Here is a 20,906-nt window from a genome sequence, read left to right as displayed (position 1 = left end):
TATGACAGCCCAGGCACTGTGCTTTAGCACCATATATATTGTTTTACCCACCCAGCAATCACAGGAGATAGGCACTGCTTTTACCATTCTAGAGAAAAACAATCAAAGGCTTAGTAACTTGTCCTCCACTGGTACAGCTGGATACAAACCAGTCAGACCTGAGCACCCACAGTCTGCCCACACCCCAGGGTATTCAGGAGTACGTTCCAATGCACTTACTCAAGCCAGAAGAAGACAATACTGAGTTATTCCTTTAAACAGAGGTATTTGGAGGGCTCTGAATTTTGATCCTTGTTACTGCACGGTTTTACTGTCTCACCTTCTTTATTTTCCTTTTACTGAGGCCCCGTACCATTAACTTTTTAATATACTAAATCCATCTAATGTTCTCTATTCCTTGCAGGAAAAAGGATAAGGCTTCAGAAAAGTCACACAGCTATGTATGTCTGAAATCCCCTATCAAGGACATGGCAGCACAACATGAATCCATTCAAAAGAAAAAGGTGGCTTCTGTGATTCTTGTGGTTGGAATTTTTCTTTTGTATACAAATAGTAAAAATGTTTGATTAACTCCCTGTGAAGATGAGCTTGTTAATTAAAAATTAGAAACGCTGCAGGCCCAACATCTTATTTGTTCATATCAGAAATTAAGTCCCTGGTATAAAATTTATTGACTGAAAAATAACTCCAGAAATCACCTATTAGGTGGTTTCATGAAATTAGTAGTGTGATTTATAGAGTAATTTCATGCAAGATAGTACCTTGGGAATATGCTATTTCTTCTATTAGAACTTTAGTTTCTATTCTTTTTTTTTCAGCCAATTTTTATTTCTTTCTATTTTTTGTGTATATTTAAAATGTATACAAATGTTTTAAAATATTTTCAAAACCTTTGATTGATGAAACAAGTGATCCAAAACAGTCTGATCACTGAGCTATGGGAGACAAATCAGGATGTTGGAAAGTTCAAGTCTCACTTGGGCAATTTAGTGAGAAACTGTCTCAAAATAAAAAAAAAAAAATTTAAAAAGGGCCGGATATGTAGCTCAAAGTGAAGGCCTGGAAGTCAATGCCGGGTACTGACAAACAAAATAAAAACAAACAAACAAAAAAGCACTGGAGTCCACTAGGTTGGAGACCTTCTGCAAGTATAAAATATTAGAGAGTCTCAGGAATTTGAGAGTTAAATGTCTGGCATTTCTACATTCTAACAACCTTTATATTTCATAACCCAAACAACCAGTATTTTAAATATCTAGAAGTTTTTGAAGTCATACACTATTTCTGTAAAAAAGAACTAAACCATAAGCATATATCAAGTGATAAAGTTAGAAGTCGTCTTGTAGGACATGGCAAACTCATCTCCATTAAATTATAATGATGATTAAAAGCCATAACAGTGTCCAAGAGGCCTTGCAAAATTCTTAATTATCTTCCGGGCTAAATTATCTTAATTGCTTCCACCCTATAAGTAAAATTAGGTATTGTGTCAGTCACTGTTAAATGATTTCCAGTTTTTCAAGTTACTTGGTTGTCATTTCGGTGATCTCAGCACCCCCGTGTGACCTATGGGACCTTCCAGATTTCTGATGATCCAGTCCCAACTCATTGCTCATCACGACACTCCTCCAAGCCTCTGCTACGTTCACTTCTCCATTAACATTCACCTTTTCTTTGGCTACTTACAGATTGCATTTCCTCCTCCTCAGAGAAACATCATTCCTCACTCTTTGCCTACCTGCTCCCCACCATGTCAATCTCAGCTCAAATATTTTTCCTTCCCTAAATTCACCTTAGTGCATCTCCCATGTCCTCCACGGCATCTCCTCTCCTTTACTGTTTGTCACATGGCTTGTTCAGATATCTATTCAAGCCTGAAGTTAGGAAAAATCACCTCAACTTTTGCCAGATTGTATTATCAGTCTCCATTCTCTGGACGCATGTTTAGGTGGAGAAATAATGCAGTGCGGCGGAAGCCTTTCCTCTAAGCTGTGCTGAAGCATTCCAGCTCACACAGGCCCTGTACTCTCCCTCAACTGTTTATCTGATGCCTTGTGTGGACCATATCTTAGGTGCTTTGAGATCTTCACTTGAACCAACAATTTTTGCACTCTGTCTACTTTTCTTTTTTCCTTTTCTTTCTCCCACCTCCCGCCTTCTCTCTCCCTTCCTCCTTTCTTTCCTCCCTCCTTCCCTTCCTTCCTTCTTCCTTCCTTCCTTCCTTCTACCACTTCCTTCCTTCTTTTCTTTCCTTATCTCTTTCTTCTGTTCGTTAGACCAACAGGTGAGCCTTGCTAATCCTTCCGGCTTCCCTCCATATGCCAGTGGTCTACAGGAAGTGGATTTTGGTTCTGTGGGCAGAGTCAGCAAAACTGAAGCGCTGAGCTAGAGAGCAGCCGGCTGCTGGGCAGAGGCAAGGGCTTGCATGGAGAGCATGGGAGGGGCCAAGCTGAGTTTAGATGAGACAAGATTTAGTAGGATGTTTGACCCTTGATCCAATGCTAGTTGTTTAGTATAACTTTTATCTAATTTGGGGAAAGCAATAAACTCTCTTTCTCAGTTTCTGACATGTTTTTTAAACAAGAAACTGAATTTTCTCTATCTTTACATTCCTTTCATTCCAGAGAAGGGATGCTCGACCTCGTGCTATCAGCCAGACTGTATCTGCAACCGGAAGGAAGGCAAAAGCACTGCTGAATTATTTGCACTTTTACTTGCTTATGTCATGATTTGAACGTAACCTGACTTTACTTACATTAGGTCATGTATTATAACTGTGCCTCAATTATTTTTCTGGGTCATAAATTTAGATTTATGTTTTATTCCCTCTGGCTGATTTGAAAAGTATTTACTTTTTCATTAGTTTGACTATTTCTTTTATGGATCTGAGTTGCAGCTTTGCTGTTGTACTCTCTTCCCATCATAATTTGAACAGAATAGACAGATGGTCTTAAGATATGCACCATCGTCAAGATTTTTTTTTTTGCAATAATTTTCTATTGCCTTTAGTGCTATTTGTTGGCTTGAATGTCTTTTAAGATTGTGCCTTCCAAGCATAGCACAGTAAGTTTGTCAGTTGTTCAGTGTCTAAAAGCTTTCCTTTGGGGCTGGGGATTTAGCTCAGCGGCAAAAGCGCCTGCCTGGCAAGCGCAAGGTCGTGAGTTCGGTTCCCGGTACCGGAGAAAAACCAAAAAAAAAAAAAAAATAAAATAAATAAAAGCTTTCCTTTGTATCTATAATAAATGCAGAAACTTATTTTAACTGGCTGGAAATTAAAGTGTGAAATTTTTCTTTAAAATAAAATTTACCTCTTCATAGTTTTTACATGATGACATAAACATACAAAGGCTGATATCATTAGAATTATCGTAGCAATGGTCAATAATGTATTTCAGTTAAAGGTACCAATGACTGGGAAATCATGTAGATATAGAATCATGTTCTGCTGAGAATCAGTGACGAGAACATATGGAGAGCTGGATTTATATTATTTTTGCATAAATACAGTGAATTAGCTATCTACTTTGTATGAAGGGTGACATCTCATAAGTGATTTTTTGAAAAAGTGATTGAACTAGTTCCTTTTTAAAAAAGGTACACTCTTGAAATCTTTCTTTCTAAATGTAAAATGTAAAGAATCTAGAAAATACAGATAAACAAAAAGAATATAATCACTCATAATCTAGCTATCGAAAGACAGCCATGGTTAATATTCTAATACAAATTTCTTTGTAATTTTTCTTTCAGTTTAAGTGAGAGAAAAAGATTGTATGTAACAAAATTGTGATAGAATTCTTATTTTTTAATACTCAAACTTTATGTAATATATGCATAGACGTATCTATTCACAATTTCTTGTCCAATTTTTATAGAAAAACACATTTACATAACCAAAATTCAGACAGTTTTGACAGAACCACATTAGTTGATCATTTTTATTCTACAATAAATTGCTAGCCTTTTGCTTATTTGTCTACTAGGTTATTTATCTTTGATATTGATATGTAGGAAGAACTTTATATTTTTTGCCTCCCTATTTGCTTTTGACTATGGCTCTTGTGGGTTATTTTTGAACTTGGTCTTTTTAACCATAAAGGAATTTTAAGGTTGTATATAAACAAATCAATATATCACCAACTTATTCCCATGTGATTCTGAATTCCAGATCTCTAAGATTATAGATTTCTATATTTTCTGGTATACTTACATGTGTTCATATGTAGAAATATATTATACATTAATATACAAAATGTGTATATTTAATACATATAAATTACTTCTCTTAAATTATTGGAGTAGAACTCCATTTCTCTCAAAATGACCCAGTTGTCCAAACATTGTTTCTAAATGCCAACTTTGCTATATATGATTTTATATATACATATACGAGTTTATTTTGGTGTTCTTATCTCTTCTATTGATATGTTTACCTATTCTGGTACCAGCACCAGACTTTAAGTGTCTCTAGCATTATTTTATGTTTTTAAACCCAGGAATAAAGCTCTTGTTTCTTTTTAAATATTTTTTAAGTATACTAGAGTTCATTCTAACTAAACTTTTGAATGAATATGATATCTCACTGTAGTGAATTTTCTGATTGGAAAATATATTAGTATCATAGCTAAACTGAGATTTCACATTATCTGAAACTATTTCAGAATTTATTCCCGGATCGTTTACAATCAAAGTTGCTTGTGAGTGCAATCATTTTTAACAACTTATGTCATTATTTGGATATAGTTGCCATATGTCCAAGCTATTATTATTTCTAACATGTTTTGAGGAGACTACCTTTTGTAACATGAGTGTTGTTAAGCAAACAGTTTCAGTTCTCTGTCCTGTAAGATGCTGAGGAGGAAGTGATTACCGAGTTGGACCGCCCTGGAATGATGCTGAGGTTTTTGCAGCCTCGTCTGTCTCCGAAAGTTTGCTCAGAGTAGCTGCGATTTTATGTGACCTGTTAATGTTGCATAGAAAGAAAATGAGGTGGGTTCCCAATACTCTACTTTGCTCTGGGAAACTCTCAGGACTACGAAATGTTGATAACACATTTTAAAGCAAATTAACTGCTAATTGAAAATAAATTAGAGTGTTGGTATTGAATTCTCAAAGGAACAGCGGCACTCAATTTAAAGCTCTGAAGAAAACGGAAATATGACTCTGCTCAAATGACTGTATTAAAGGCACCATTTTGAAGTGTGTGTGTGATGATTCAGCATTTTACTGAGTGGAATTTAAGAGAATTAAGTGCCTGCCTCCTTTAATCAATTAAGCATAAGACATCATACACATCAGTGGTATTATAATGAGAGGTAAAAAATATCAAAACTCGTCAATAAGTGAACTCTAACAATTTTTTTGCAATAGTAACCACTAAAATTTTATAGAGCTTTATAGTTACATTACTTTTTTATACATCTGAAGTTATAAATATCCTATGAGTTGAAATTGGAAGATCGAATGTTGTCCGTTTTTTGTCACTAAAAAAGCTAAGATTTAATGAGGCTAAAGGAACTGTCTAAATTCTTATAATTCAGAAGTGGTAAAGTCAGGATGTAGGTGAAGATTCCCTTATACTTATGCCACTGTGCATTGCAATCCACACCACTATGCCCAAATGAGATCCCATTTACTTCAAAATGAAGTTTGAAATACCTCGTGTTGCCCTTTACCAGCCTGATCACACTGTTGTGCTCCCGCATCTGACATTACATTGCTTGGCTACTAAATGCCTCAGTACACTCTGATGTTTGCCTTTCTTTATAGCCAACAAAAGATTTCATTACGTTCTTCCAATGTATTAGTTTTATTTTTGCAACCCATTGACTATATGCTGGGAAATTCTGTCCTATATTATAGCCAATTTCATAACTAGAGTAAAAAAATTTCATTTCAATTTTTTTTTTGTCTTTTTGAGACAGGGTCTCACTATTCAGTTCAGGCTGGCCTTGAACTCACTTTGTAGCCCAGGTTGTCCTTGAACTTGCAGCAATCCTCCTGCCTCAGCCTCCCAAGTGCTGGGAGTACAGGTGTGAGATACCACTCATTTCGTTTTTACAACCTAAGTGTAATGAGTTTTCTACCCTGCCAGTCAAGTGGCAATATGATTCTAATATGAACTTAGTATATTTCAGTGAGTTATAAAATCTGAAATATTTTAATCAATTCTTCTTTATTTCCATGCACTTTTTAATTGTGAGGCTGTAGAACTCCATCAATATTAATTTTCATATCTCAAATACCTTCTTCCCTGGTACAGAGCATCTAGAATATTCATGGATAAAACTTGTCTAAAATGATCTATAGGTTTTTCAAGAAGCTGCAGTGGATATCCTCTAGATGGGGAAATATACTTTCAGAGAAATTGGACCAATGAAATTACTCTTTTCTTCAAAATTCTTAAAATTAAAAACATCTTGATGAATTGCATGTGTAAACATCATACTGTCTTCTTAGTATAAGAAACTGAAAGAGTAAATAAGGTCCAAGAGGTACAATAGATATCATGAAAAGGAAGGACACTGCTCAAAAGGAAAGAACAGCTGGGCTGGAGGAAAGAGAAAAGAAGGAAGGGAAAAAAAGATGTATATATACACAAGGTAGCTAAGATAATTGTGTTACTGATTTCTATTAGTGCATTGAAAGGAACTGTTAGTGCTCATATTGTTTGATCACTTTTGCCTGCCTGTACCTGGAAATCTGAGCAACTACTTTGAAGATAACAATACGCAATATAATGACCATTGTTAATTTTCTATCATCCTGTTTTGAAATTCTGTATCTCTCCAAAATTAAAAAAATTCTTGACAGAACAATATAGTCCTCTCCTGTGTCTACTTATGTAATTAATTGAATTTTTTAATTTTTTATTTCTTTCTTTCTTTTCTTCTTTTTTTTTTTTTCTTGGCTTTTCTCCAGTACCAGGAACCGAACTCACGAGCTTGCGCTTGCCAGGCAGGCACTTTGCCGCTGAGCTAAATCCCCAGCCCCAGTTGAATTTTTAAAAAAGAAGCTTATTATCTGATCTTCTTAAGCTCCCAAACTTTCCATCCTTACCCTTGTCATATTACTATGCCCCCTAATTTTTCAATGGGTCCATAGGACTAACCAATTAATTCAAAGCCGTCTCAGGACAACAAAGTATTGGGTCACAGATATGGGAAAAATTGTGTTTTGAATATTTCAAGCTGAGGAATTTTAGATGATAAAACAGTATCTCATTAAGCTTTAACTTTAGGATTCTCTTTTGTACGGGCTCCAGTAAAACTTCAACAGTTTGGACTTTGAATAAAAGAACATATGACTGAAAATTAGTAATCAAAATAAAGTTAAAAATATATACTTTTGGTGAAAGTCTCAGAAGGCTCAAATCAAATAAAGAAAAACTTATGTACCGTACTGTGTTCATTACTTTTTCCAGACTGTGTGTTGAAGTTCAACCCTGCACACTGCCAATCTAAATGAGAGCAGAGTAGAAAATCTTGTCTAGACAACTGACTACAGGAAGGACAGGAAATGCATATCACATTAAAATACTCACTTTTAAACAAAAGCTCCCCCTATGCATAGGATCTCCTAACCAACCACATCTTTGTTGCATGTTTACCTTTGAATTCCTTATAAAGTAAAGATAGATTGTCAGGGCATTCCACCTCTAGCACTGCAGGAGGAAATACTGTCTTAATGTAATAAGCTACCTGTTTAGATATATTTTATATAAAATGAACATGCTCTTTTCTACAATATTTGAGCATTTGTGTAATTTTCTCACTTATTTTTATGAGTTGTTTACTGATTATTTGCTTGAAGAGTAGATATCACCATAATGAGCCAGAATATTATATTCCCTGGTTACCTATAAAGAATCCTTTAGAGACTTGGTTCCTTAGCATCAGTTTTTGCCTGGGTATTACTGTTAACAAGGATGTTTCAGATGCCTTGAGTTGTGATGCGCGAATGTATTAAATCTCTTACGTGATACTTTAAGTAGACAGTAATTTTGATACGAACATCTACCCCTAATATCTCTCTACCCCTTGTATTTCTCCCTGTGTTTGCCACGAAAATATAGCAATCAGGTATGACTTAGGACTGAGAGATGTAACAGTCATCCTGGGTTATCTGGGTGGAACGAAAGTGAAATGAAAATGTCCTTACAGGAGAAGGCACGGGAGGTTTCTCTGCAGAGGAGAAAGCCGGGTGGCAGAACAAAGATTTGGAGCCCCTGGTCTGGCTGTGGAGATGAAGGAAGGGCCTGAGCCAAGGAATGTAGAAATGTGACCTTGGAAACTGGAAGAGGCAAAGCAAGGAATTCTCCCTGAGAACACACAGAGAGAGGGAGGCCCTGCTGACACTTCAATTTTAACCTGTTGGAACTTCAGGCTTGACATCCAGAATTGTAAGAGAATAAATGTGTGTGGTTTTAAGTGCCAAGTTTGTGTTATTTTTTAGAGCAACTGTAGGAAAGCAATGTACTTATATTTCTAACTTTCAATAGGATGGGCCCACAATATTTGTAATGTTGCATCCCTTTTTTTTTTTCTAACCAAGGCATTGCAGAAAATAACTCCTTCTGAGCATCTTACTCTGCTTTACCAAGAAGGGGCTAAATAATTATTGCTAGAAGCCCAGTAATGGACTTTAAAAAACACGGAGGCCTTCTTTCAGGAAAAGTAAGAATTACTAAGGGGCACAAACTTTGCCTTTTATTTTATTTTATTTTATTTTACTTTACTTTATTTTATTGGTACCAGGAATTGAAAGCTTTGCCTTTTAATATTGCCTCCTCGTTTAGCTTAATATAGCTGGGTGTCATGTTTGCAAGACATGGTGGAAAGACTTCTTGAGTGTCCCTAGGTAATGTCCCACCAGGACCTATTTGTGTTAAGAGTCAGGCTGCAGACTAACAATTTATTTCTATGTACACATTTAATATTATTTTATTCTGTACACCAAGTCTGTATTAGCTGTTTACTTCTTGTATCTGGGTCAACTGTAGGTCTGGGAAAATGACAAAGAGCCCTGTACAAAGGTGAAATAGAGAGGTATCTAAAACGCCAAGTAAATGTGCATACTCGGTAGTGTCTTTTTGCATTTATTATGTACACCATTTAGAATATTACAGGTACTGCTCTTTCCTTGCCCTTTCCTGTGGCTTATAGGAATTTATATTCAAAACCTCTATCCAATTAGACTTCCAAAAAGACCTTTGGATTCAGCTACTTTCCTTTACAAATTTCATTCTCAAGGGTGGAGTTAATGATCACAAATCAGCGTGTGGCTATTTTAGAGGTTCTTAGGCTCATGACCCAGTTCTGCTGCTGCTCAAATTTCTGAATCCTAGTTGGAGTTTGGCCAAAATCATCTCCAAGCCACCTTCCCCTTAGCCATGGTGACCGCTTGGCCCCCTGGTGCTGGTTTATCTGAGTGTGGCTGGTATCTTGCTCAGGCAGACACTCCAAAGGAGGCAACACAAAGCCGCTGTGTGGCCTCCTTAGGGAGGACAGCGCAAGATGTCACTTTGTGGCAAGTGTTTCTGGGTTGAACACTGGACTCCAGCCTTCCAATTCTCTCTCCCTCCCTCCCTCTCCTTTCTTCCTTCTTTCCTTCTCTCTCCCTTGGTCTCTGTCTCTGTCTCTGGTTTCTTTCCTGGGAATTACGCCCAGGGCCTTGAGCAGGCCAAACAAGTGCTCTACCCCTGAGTCACACCCCAGACCCTGACTTCCGACTTTAATGAGGAGTTAGGAATTATTTATTGTTACTCAGACACTAATGATTGAAAATCTTTTACAGCTTTTCCTCAATAATGACTGTGTGAAGATTTGCTGTTATCTCCCTCTTCTCAATAGAGACATTTGAATCAAAGGGAACTTTGACCATATATGAATCTGCTGTCAGTTAAAGATTTATAGTCCTGAATACTTTGGTGCTTCTTTCATTGTGCAGGCTGGAAAGCAGTGACTGACTGGAGCTGAAGGCACAGGGTGTCAGGGGGTAGGGCGTCCTTTTCACGCCTCCTTGTGAGCACACCTCAAGGCTGGGTGACATCTAAGGAGACTGAGGAAGGCAAGAGGCTTGGCCAGTGGGCAGTGTTTAGGCTCTGTTAGGCCATCAGAGGCCTTGGTTGGAGGGCACGTTTCGGCTCTGAGAACAAACTGAAAGTACAGGGGAGAAAGCACAAGTTCATCTATAGTTTATGGAGTGGACGTGTTCAGTGGTATCAGTAAAGAATGAGATGGAGAGTTGATATAATATAAATGAAAAGATTATTGATTATTGCACAGAATGAAGCCTGGGGTGAGATTGCCTACCCAAGTCTGTCATAGGACAGTTGGCCCAGTCCTGCTTCTTGAATTCAAGGGTCAGCACCCTCAAGTCCCTCAGCATGGTGCCGAGGATGCAAGCCTGGGACATGCACCACAGGGCCAGGTCACCTGTCTCTAATACCAAGGTCACTCGAAACATTTGGGATGACAGTTCAATTGCTTAGCCAAATTTTAGAATTTTAACACAGGATAGAAAAAAAAATATCATAGTGCATTTGTTAAGCTGCTCTTATTTAACTCCTACTCCTCCCGGGACTGCTGTGGGCATCTGGTAAACCTCTTCTGCCATTACAGAAATGTCTGTGCTCACGAATGGTAAGTTAGGATTCTGATCTGCCCAACGTGTAGACAATGGGAGCAGGAAAAATGGAGGGTGTGTTTCTCCCGGGGCTTAGCAGCAACCTTAGACCACAGAGCTGAGGGGTTCTGAGGTGCTGTGCAAAGTGCTAGCCCAAGTGGCTCTTGGGGTGAAGTGATGCAATTCCTGTTTTAGAGATGGAACCTGACTGTCCACACAGTGAGAAATTCTCTTAAGTCACACTGTTGCCCAGCACAAGGGAACCGCGTGTGGCTGGCGAGACTCCAGGGCTGGCGAGACTCGGAGGCTGTGGAGGACCTGCAGGAGGCAGAGCCTCACTGACATCTGCAGATGGCCAAGTAGGCGCTGCTGCTTGTCTGCTGTTTGATACCAGAGTGACAGCTTAGATTCAGCAAAGCTCCGTGAGTTTTGTTTAAAACTTTGGTACAGCTGTAAGTCTCCAGCTCTGCAGAGAGCTTGTTCCTCTTCTCTTTCCCAGGTGACAGGAACTGCGGTGACCTGAGGTTTCCTCCCCCTGCTGCACATGGACCGCAAGAGATAGACTTTAAGAAACCAGGCCAAGCTACACAGAGTTAGTTCTAAGTAGCTTAGTTTTCTCCATAACCTTCACGTAGGGAAAAGAACAAATTCTAGCAAATCCTACCTTCCTGCTTCTCCCAGTAACACACACAATCATACCACACAAGTGGGGGCCAGTGACCCTGTCTGGAAACCACTGTGTTCTCTGTGGTCTGTGCTCTGCCTCTGTTATTAATTTAAAAGACCTTTTCCATGTTGACATTCAAAGGAACCTTTTCATCTTCTTAAGCCACTGGGTCTGTGTGTTGAGTGACTTGAACAATAGCCTTGTGACATGATACCAGCCCAGCAAAAGGAGAGGTGAATGCTGGTGAGAAGGATTTGTCTTTCATGAGCTCAGGAGATTTATTCAGAGCAAAGAGTCATCTTGGGGTTTTGTCTTTGAACCAATATTTCCAGATTCTTTTAATGCATTGTGTCCACGCAGTGGAGGCTGATTGGAGATTTGTACTGATATTCAGGTTAAGTAAGTTAATTGTTAACCTAGTCCAGATAGATCACCTATCAAGCATGCATCTTCTGTGACCAAAAGACCCTTACCTTATGCATGTCAGTTTACACATCAATTTTTAGATCTTATCATTTTGCAAAAGCAACATGGACTAGATTTTAATGGAGAATACCGGGCACACAAATAAGGCTATAACACGTGAATGATTTATGAACAAATTCTGAGAACAAGTTGTAAAGGTGCCCAAATCATTGTTATTAAAAATCATAATGGGGACATGTCATGAGAAATATAAACATGGAATCCATAACGTACCCTCCGACAGACTGACAGGGGAATGGTAACGGTGTGCTTGGAACAGCAGCTGTAATAAAACCTAGGGGCCGCCCTGACCTTTTGTAGGAGAGCTGTCCACAGCAGGTCTCAGTGTCTTTACAGGTTGTTTGGAGATTTTACCAGAGTGATTTTCTCCTTCATAGATTCGAAGGGGACAGACTTCATGCATGGCACCAGTGCAGTTATCAAGGTCAAATGCTTTCTATAGAAGGATGCAACATTCCGTAAGCGTTTTGGTTTGTGAGCTATGTTCCAAGCATTGGTCCGACTCTGAAGATCTACTTATTCTATTTTTCAAGTAGAAATAGGGGATGGGGAGGGGTAGAGCAAGGTGAAAACAGCACTGAGGGATACTCAGGGAACATAGGAGGAAAAAATCAAAAGGTTCTCAATGCCTGGGTGAATTAAGGTTTACTGAGAGTAGGAAATTCAGACATCAAAAATAATGTGACTGGTAGCTTAGATATAAGGGGAATTTAATATTTAAACCCGTTCGTATTTTTTTTTATCAAGCCAAGTCCAAAATATACTATTTTAATTTTTTTTTTTTTAACAAGAATTAGCTTCACTAATCGAGGGAGTCTTATTGTGAACAGTTGTTCCTTTCACCCCAGACTCTGCGTCCTGTAATCTTGCGTGTGCTTGAAAGGTACATTTGCGGGACCCTCACATTCTCCCTGCCTTTCCTGCGGTCTGAGAGGGAGACTGAACTAAGGAAGCCGGAGCCCACTGGAAGGCACCGGGGAACTGATAGCCCGCAGTGAGGAGGCGTCACTCAGCTTTTTCAGGTCCTCCTCACCTCGTCCTGGGAACTTGGGGTCCCCAAAAAGCGCCAAGGACAGCAGCCACCAGATGCCTCGCAAATCCATCCCTTTTCAGTTCATGCCCCACTTAAAAGCAAAAAAGCAGTATGTCGGAGTCCTCGCTGAGGAACTGACCTTTAATGTACCAATTTGTTCTAAATTTGCAACTCACCAACTTTACACTGGAGACTAGAGATTGGGTTATAATAGCAACTACTTAACTTTTGTTAATCTCTAGCATTAAAAAAAAAAAGAGAGGTCACCTCCCCGGAGCAATTTGCCCTTTAAAAGATGGAAGGAAAATTTAAATGGGAAAGGCACTTCAACATTCAAACTGCAAAAAGTTTCCTAAGTCAGTAACATTTAATGAGGATGGTGATGATGGTGAAGGGGAAGGAGGAAGAGGAGAGGGAGCGCGGAAACGCAGGTGCGGACCGGTATTCTCGCTGTGGACCAGGTAGCATCCAGACCCTTTCCAGGGCTCAGACCTTTCTCTCTTCAGCTCACCCTGCTGAAGCTCTGCTTGTTGTTTCAAATTGCCTCCTTTCAAATCAGCTTTATGCGAAGATGCTTTATCTCTCTCAGTAGCTGAGTTTTCTCACGTTTAAAATAAAATAAAATAATGCAGTACTTACTTCACAGGGCCATTATAAAGAGTAAGAGACCACATGTACAATGCCTAGAATACACATGGTGCATGGTCAGAAAAGATTCACATTCACATGGTCAGAAAAGGTTCAACTCACATTCAGATTCACATTCACATGTGCATGGTCAGAGGTTTCTCAGTGGTCAGCATAACCAAGACGCTCAGATACTATGTACAGAGCATCGGGTAAGGGCTCAATGACTGATCTTCCTCCTCCCTCCAAATCCTCCACTCTCTCCCTCCCTCCCTTCTTTGTTTCCTTTCTTCCTTTTATCCAAGAGAATCTTTTTCCAGCCATTGCATCATGTTGGCAGTCTTTAAAAATCTGGCTTAGCCAATGTCATTTGTAATTTGTGTACGTGACTCTTGCAGAAGGCCTTTGCCCTCGGTAAGCCAGTTTGACAGTTTAAAAGGTCAGATTGGCTGATGCCACCGTTCTGACCACAAAGCAAACGTTGAGGAGAGACAGACTGAAGATCCGAGCCAACCTCCTCCAACCTGCGGTGAATTTAACGTGACTCCCACTGGGATCTTTTTTTTTTTAAATCCAGTGTTACAGAAGACCTACCTTGGATTGTGACAGAACTGAAATGCAAGCTGCCTGAGGGGGAAATGGGAAGGATGTTTGTGGGAGCTGAAAGCAATAAACAAAAGCAGAGAAGGGAAAAGAAGGAGGTGCAGAGTCCTGAAGTCGGCAAGAAAGCAAGGGTAAGGGTCAGTGCACATCACGGAATCACATTCTTTATTCAAGTCTGAAGTAAACAGTAACTTGACATAAAGCTCAGGTTACCTTTTATTTGTCAGTAAGCTCACCAACCAAACTTATAAGTGTACATATTGGCTCGCTAGTGCTGGCTTTCAAGCTGGATGAGCAAACTGCAGCAAGATCTTGAGATATTTCCAGACCTCTGAAGTCTGATGGTTGTTGGAAGGAAATGCTAGGATGGGTCTCAAGCTTTGGGCACCGTTTGCTGGGGTAACAGTGATGAACTATTCTGATTGCCGCACACCAAGATGGCTTTTGTGTAGCAGTGGGTGCGATATTGGAGCGGAAGCATTGAGAATAAGCATTCTGGCCCTTCCATCTTTTACGGATGTTCTGTGTTACGGGTCTCATGAAATGTAGGATTCTAGCATGAATGCTATAGTACAAAAATGAAAGCCTATTGTGTGTTTCCAGGACTAAGTCGGGCTGAGGGTGGGTATAGAAAACTTGGGGGATAAGGAACTTTAATCCCCTTGAAGCTTGAGAGCTACTATGGTCTTCCACATTCTTGCTCACCTTTCCAGGTACAATATCAAACTCACCTTCCTACTTAAAGAGCAGTCCTGTGAATAGCCTATTACAATCAGAAGCTTCCCAGCTTGGTCTTGCAGTGTTTTTGTTCATTCCAGTGGAAAATATTTTGCTTATTAAGATGTTAGCTTGTTTTTCCTCGAATCCATTGACAGGGGAAGTATCTGTCAGAAATGTTAACATTTAAAATGGTACATGGGGCCTGGGGATTTAGCTCAGTGGTGAGGCACCTGCCTGGCAAGTGCAAGGCTGTGAGTTCGATTTCTGGTACTGGAAGAAAAACAGAAACAAACAAAAAATAAAATGGTAGATGAAGCATCGTGTTTTTGAAGTCCTAACTCAAAGGGAAGTTTTTTTTTTAGGATAAAAAACAATTTTAGATTGTTTGGAATACTTCCTTATGTTTTCGTAACTTTCCTTATGTTTTCTTTTTAGATGTCATTTCATTCTTAGTCTTAGCTGCATTTCAAATACTTTGGGATGCTAGTAAGGATGCCCAGTAAGACAGGACTGTAGTACCACCTATAGCCACAGGATGGCAGGATACTAACACTTTTGATGCAGTGCTTCACTGTACAGTAGGTGTGTGTGGAGTTATAAAAGGGTACGTGTAGTGTCAGTCACATATTTGATTTGCAGGAACGCACTCTTATTAATCTCAACAAAAACAATAATTTTGATAAATAATTGTTGTCGTGCATTTCTGGACTAAACGGATGCTTATTCTAAGCCCCTGAAAACTGGCCTACTGAGAATGATTGGTGCGTCAACTAAGTAGAAGAGAATACAGGTAAAATAGAAGAAAAAAATCTTTTCTCCTTCCTCTAGTACACATGATCCTAAATGTTAATGTTTCCCTAAAGAAGAAAGTGAGAATTTGCACTATTTTCATTTCCAAGGGGGTGTATTCAAGAATTATACCTGATTCCATGTTACTGAATTGATTGAAAAAATCAGAAAACAAGAATTTGGATTTTAGGAATAAGCATCTCAACTGGGCTTTCCAAAGCTCAGGATAAAAAAGCTTTAAAAGATTAACTTAGTAGTTGTTAAACTTGTACAATGTGGGCTTAGACTTTGTGTCTGTCTCTACTGTATCTGGTTAGAGTCAGTGTTTTCATAATCTTTAAAATCTAGTTAATCCTTAGTCTTATACTTAACTAACATTTTATTAATATCTACTTGAAAAAAGCAACTCAGTGTCCTTTTATTCAATTTTAATAAAATTGAAATAAAATATAAGAATATGATTTATACAGACAGAGCAACATTGGAAGGCTTTTTGTCATCAGTTCCCCTAGAATGATATTTGTAAATTTTGTTTTTAATTTTCTTTCTTTTAGCTTTATTTAAATAAGTAAATAAATATTAATTTTTAACTATTTCAATAATTTCTTTTCTTTCTGAAAAGTACACACAAAAAATAACTAGAATTAGTCTAATGTATCTGTAGACTTCTCCAAATAAAGAAGCAAGGAAATTTAACATATTTTATCTCTTTTATAATTTTTTCTAATAACAGTCTGAAAAATACCAAGTGCAAGCCAGGCAGAATGGTGTATTTCCATCGCCCCAGCTACGTGAAGCTTTCTGGTTATATCTTTTCATATAACTAAAGAATGTATTTTTAATTCACTTATTCATTATAAAAACAAAGATACAATTAACTTCTGGGAATGTTTATGTAGTATTTTTTAAGACTATATTGAAAATTTCAAAACTCCTGTACTTTAACTGTCTTTGATTTTGGAATACAGAGGAAAGTTTGTATTCTGACCTAGATCACATTGCTGATGTTACAATCGTTTGATAATATAATTTTTTTTCTATTTCCTGATCTCTCCCTTTAGCTTTGAATGTTTTCTGTGGCTGTCATGGGGCAGAGCACTGCTTTGCAGAAGTGGAGAAGGAGTGACTGTGTCTACTTGTTACCTCATCTCTGACGCCCTGCGGCTGTCGCTGACCAGACTCCGTCATCGTATGTTTGTCTGTTCGGCCTGACTGTCCACTTTAATTAGCTGTGAGCTCCATGAGACCAGCGTGATCCCTATTTGGTCTGTCTTTATGTCCTCAGTGTCCAGTACCTGGAGCTTCATAAATGTCCTCAAAATGTGTTGAATAAATGGTTTGTGAGCAGTTAGTAGTGCATGAGACTGATGAAGTGTAATACCCTTGCAAGACCTAGAAGCCTAGATTGTTTTCAAGTTCCGCCCTTCACAGTATCAAGTCTGTTCAAAACTCTCCCAGCACATTATTCCATTTGAAACTGAACAAGTCAGCAGGTTGTTCGCAAGTGAAAATCTGTGAATTAAGTGTTGTCTAGGGAGTGAAAATCAGTCATTCACACCTCAGTACCCATGGCTTTGATAGAACCTAGAGTAACTAACCCACTGAGTGTCACTTTTCCTCGGAAAAACAGTGAGATTCTGAGAAAAGAGGAACCCCAGGCTCTTGCCTTCACCTTGTCTGTCCTAGTTTTTCCTGGAATGGCCCTTTGGACACCTCTTTCTGTTTCACAGTCCACATTTGGTCCTCCAGAAAACACTGCCGGGACTTACACTGTTCAATTCCTGGTCGGAGCCACTACCTTCTCTCACTCTACTCTGATCACACTGGCCAGAGTGAGGTATTTAACGCCTAAAACAGATCATGTCAATTCTTCCTCAAAAACTTTCATTGGTGCCCATTTCAGAGAAAAGACCAAAGTCCTACAATTGCCTGTGACTTCCTCTGTTTATCACCTACTGCTCTTAACCTCAGATAATTTATGGCAGCCACACAGGTATTCCTGTCTTCCCTGAAGCCACAAAGCTTGCTCCTGCCTCAGGACCTTTGCATGTCCAAGGTTTTCTGCCAGACCTACTTTCCTTTATAATACTTTTCCCTAACCTTCTTCCAGTTCTTACTTGGACCTCATGAAATAGGGATCTTGTCTGCTTTATTCCCTGCTATATTCTTACCATCTATAGAGTGCTTGGCACATTTTAGGTGCTCAGTAAACATTACTAAATACGTGGATTCACTGGAGGGCAAATCCAAATGCTCCTGTTGATTCTGTAGCAGCCTTAGTGGGAAGATTGTTATATCCACTGTGCTCAGTATTCTCAAGGTTAGAAAAGAGATGCTGCCTTTGTGAACTTTATCCTTCCCTTCAGGTCAGAGGAGCCCTGAATCTGCTGGCAGATTTCAGTTACAGTTTTACCAATGAGAGACAAGGAGCCGTGCTGGAGAAGTCCGTGGGTCTTTGTGGCCCTACCCTTGGGTGGTTCTGTGGGGTGGGGTAGTCACGGTTAGCGGCAGCGGGGGCACCAGGAGGGGGCTGAAAATTTACCCCAGGAGCCGAAGGGAGATAAGCGAGACATGCTTTCCACCAGGCCAGAAGTAACAATGTAAAACAGAGTGAACTTACTCCTGGGAATTAAGGTAGAGAGAACATTTTTTGGCTGTTATGGGAACTTTCAGGGAATGGGAGAATTTTTAGGCAGACAACAGGAAAATAGTCCTCGTGTGTGTGTGTGTGTGTGTGTGTGTGTGTGTGTGTGCGTGTGTGGTGGGTTAATAGCGTGAGGAGGGAAAATTTATCTCTCCCTGCTGAAGGAACAAACTGGGCCTGAGAATTAAATTGACATAAAAAGATTAACAGGAGAAAAGAATTCAACTTTCATACATTGCGTGTGTCTACAGAACTCTCAGAAAGAAATGACGACTCACATGGTAAAACCTCCATGCTTTTGCATGAACCAAGAGGCAATTGTGGAAAAATAAATTCTGCAGGGAGGACAGGGTAAGATAAGAACTATCTTGGCAAGGTCTGTTTATTCAGAATGTTTCGCTTCTCCTGGGACAAGAAGGGCGTCTTTCACATCTTTCAGGAAGCAAAGGGAAGACTATGAGCATGCCCTACTTGCATCTGCTGGGTGTCAGTTGCCTTTAGCTCAAAGTAATCTTTATGTCAAAGTGGCATACTTGGGGGTGACATTTTCATGCCACCCTTCAATAGCGTGACTCAAGGGCTGAGTCAGAGAAGTGCATGGCATTTTCAGGGTTAGAGACCAAGCTTGTCAGGAAACCCTACTCACAGCTTAGGAGAGAGGATCCCTCTTTTACTTTTGCTGGGTCTCTCCAGGAGCATCCTAAATGGTAGAGAACTCAAAATTCTCCTACAACTCTCTTGGGAACTAGGGAGGCTTCCGCTAGCCTCACTGTGCTTTCTAGTCCCCAAAGAGATGTGGGGAACGCTAAGATTCAGTCCTGGACAATGCATGACTCTTTCAAAATGTATATTCTCTAGTTCTCAAGATAGCTTGACTTGGAATCTCCACAGGTGAAACCAATTTCCAACCAAACAGTCCAGGTAAAAATGAGTCAGATGGGAAAACTTCAAAGCAAGAATGCTAAATCAGTAATGGGAGAATTCACACCAGACCTAACTGACATCGTGGTCATTCTCTAAACAGTCACACATGGAAAGAAATTAACAGAGCCCAAGATGCCACAACACACTGTAAGGAAAGAGTCCATTCAGTAGACCCACAGTCATGTCTTAACATCACTTAAAATAAGAGGCAGAGCGGTAAAGGGACATTTGGGGAGAATACAGTGCTTTTCAAACTGCTGTCCCTGCACCTACCTATAAATAGCCAATTGACGAACAGCAACATGTTGAGTTCTGTCTTACTTGGTTTGTGTCTAAATGTCCCCCCAACACCTCATGTAGTCACAGGATTTTTTTCAGAAGTGCCTGAATCTAAAGTGTGTGATTGATGCATAGTGGAATGCTGGGATTAAGGGTGGGTGACAGGTGGATCAGTCCACTGACTGGATTAGCACCACCCTTATCCTGGTAGACTGGGTACCATATAAGGGACAGAAAGAGCCTTGTCTCGCTCTCCACTGGTGCTTTTGCTGTCTTCCACCACCATGACCTGTTGCTCCTCCGCCATCTGCCACTCTGCCTTCGAGCCAGCTGATTATGGACTGAAACCTCCACAAAGTGTGAGCTGAATATTTCCTCTTTTAACTTTGGGTGTTGGGTATTTTGTCTCAGCAAGGACAGGAAAGTAACTAAGAGTAGAGGAGCATGACTTTGGGAACAGATGAAAGCCTGAACATTAAAGTGTGTAGGAAACTTGTGACAGAACGTAAAATTGCCAGTGACGGGGAAGAAAATATAAATTTACGCAGTCCCATGACTCCGCCCATCTTGGGTCCTACCGGTACATGGCAGGGACTAGGTCATCAGGTTTGTGCAGGCTTCACCTGGGAAGCCCATCCCAGTTAACTTTTCACGACTCCCTGGGGCACACTGTTGACAATTCAAGAATACAATTGATTTCTATGGTCCGAAAAAGTAGATATCTTGCAGTATCTAGGAAGAAGAGGAGGAAGAGACTGATGCCATTGCCAACCTTGATTAGCAGATCTTGGTGAAGCTTTTTTATCTTGAAAGAATTTGAAGCCCAATTTTCAAAGTTTGTGTGTACAAATATTGAATGTGATGAACTTATCTTCCATGTTGGAGAACTTGCTGCTTATTGAACATGACATCCTAAAACCTCAGAAAAAAAGATACTATGTTTGCTTTGCTGCCTTGAGTTGGAAAGCTCAGCAATATAGGAAAGCTCATAAAAGTATACTGGCTATGGGGGGCAGTGTCTTTGTATAAAGCTGAAAGAAATGATGGGATTATTCTTGTTAATATACAAGGACAATCCCACTCTCTGTTAGCCACTGCCATGAACGCACAGCCCAGGAGCTCTGACAATGGCTGGGTCACCAAGGTCAGAGCCCTCAGCATCAGCAGCCTGGGTGCTGATTCTCTTGCAGATCCAATCTCTGAAGATTCCCGTATTGAGCTGTCTTCCAGTTTTCACACTCCAGTCTGGAAGTTTCTATTCAGCCACCACTCTCCTTTCTCTGTAGTTCATTTGTATCTTGCCTTCCTCACCCTCCTCAGTGGTCCTTGAGGTACCCTATGTCGTAGACAGGTAAGCTAGATAGAAGACAGCAGGCAGCTAGGGAAGACCTGGGACTGAGACAGAGTCAGGATGCCCAGGCCTTGGTCACATAAGAGGAGCCTGAGGTCAAGAGTTAACAAGAACCAGGCAGACAATTAAGTCCAAAGTGTAACAAGCAAAGGAACAAGCA

General features: G+C 39.7%; 1 protein-coding gene and 1 long non-coding RNA gene across 2 annotated transcripts in view; both read left to right on the top strand.

Annotated features, from left to right (window-relative positions):
* Positions 1-2,788, top strand: part of Tmem64 (transmembrane protein 64) — a gene marked incomplete at its 5' end in the record, with an annotated part of 46,501 nt that extends 43,713 nt beyond the window's left edge. Inside the window, 2 exon segments of the mRNA XM_005381765.2 lie at positions 404-503; positions 2,625-2,788.
* An 862-nt stretch (positions 2,789-3,650) lies between these two features.
* On the top strand, positions 3,651-16,895 carry LOC102012196. Its single transcript, XR_260462.1, has 4 exons — positions 3,651-4,986; positions 8,160-8,398; positions 14,014-14,170; positions 16,610-16,895. It is a non-coding gene; the product is annotated as an uncharacterized LOC102012196 (long non-coding RNA).
* The last annotated feature ends 4,011 nt before the right edge of the window (positions 16,896-20,906 follow it).

This window comes from Chinchilla lanigera, unplaced genomic scaffold (assembly GCF_000276665.1).
Source record: "Chinchilla lanigera isolate Chin_1 unplaced genomic scaffold, ChiLan1.0 scaffold00016, whole genome shotgun sequence".
Classification (NCBI taxonomy): Eukaryota; Metazoa; Chordata; class Mammalia; order Rodentia; family Chinchillidae; genus Chinchilla; species Chinchilla lanigera.
Note: the sequence above shows the minus strand (reverse complement) of the source record. Positions and strands in the feature narration are given on the sequence as shown.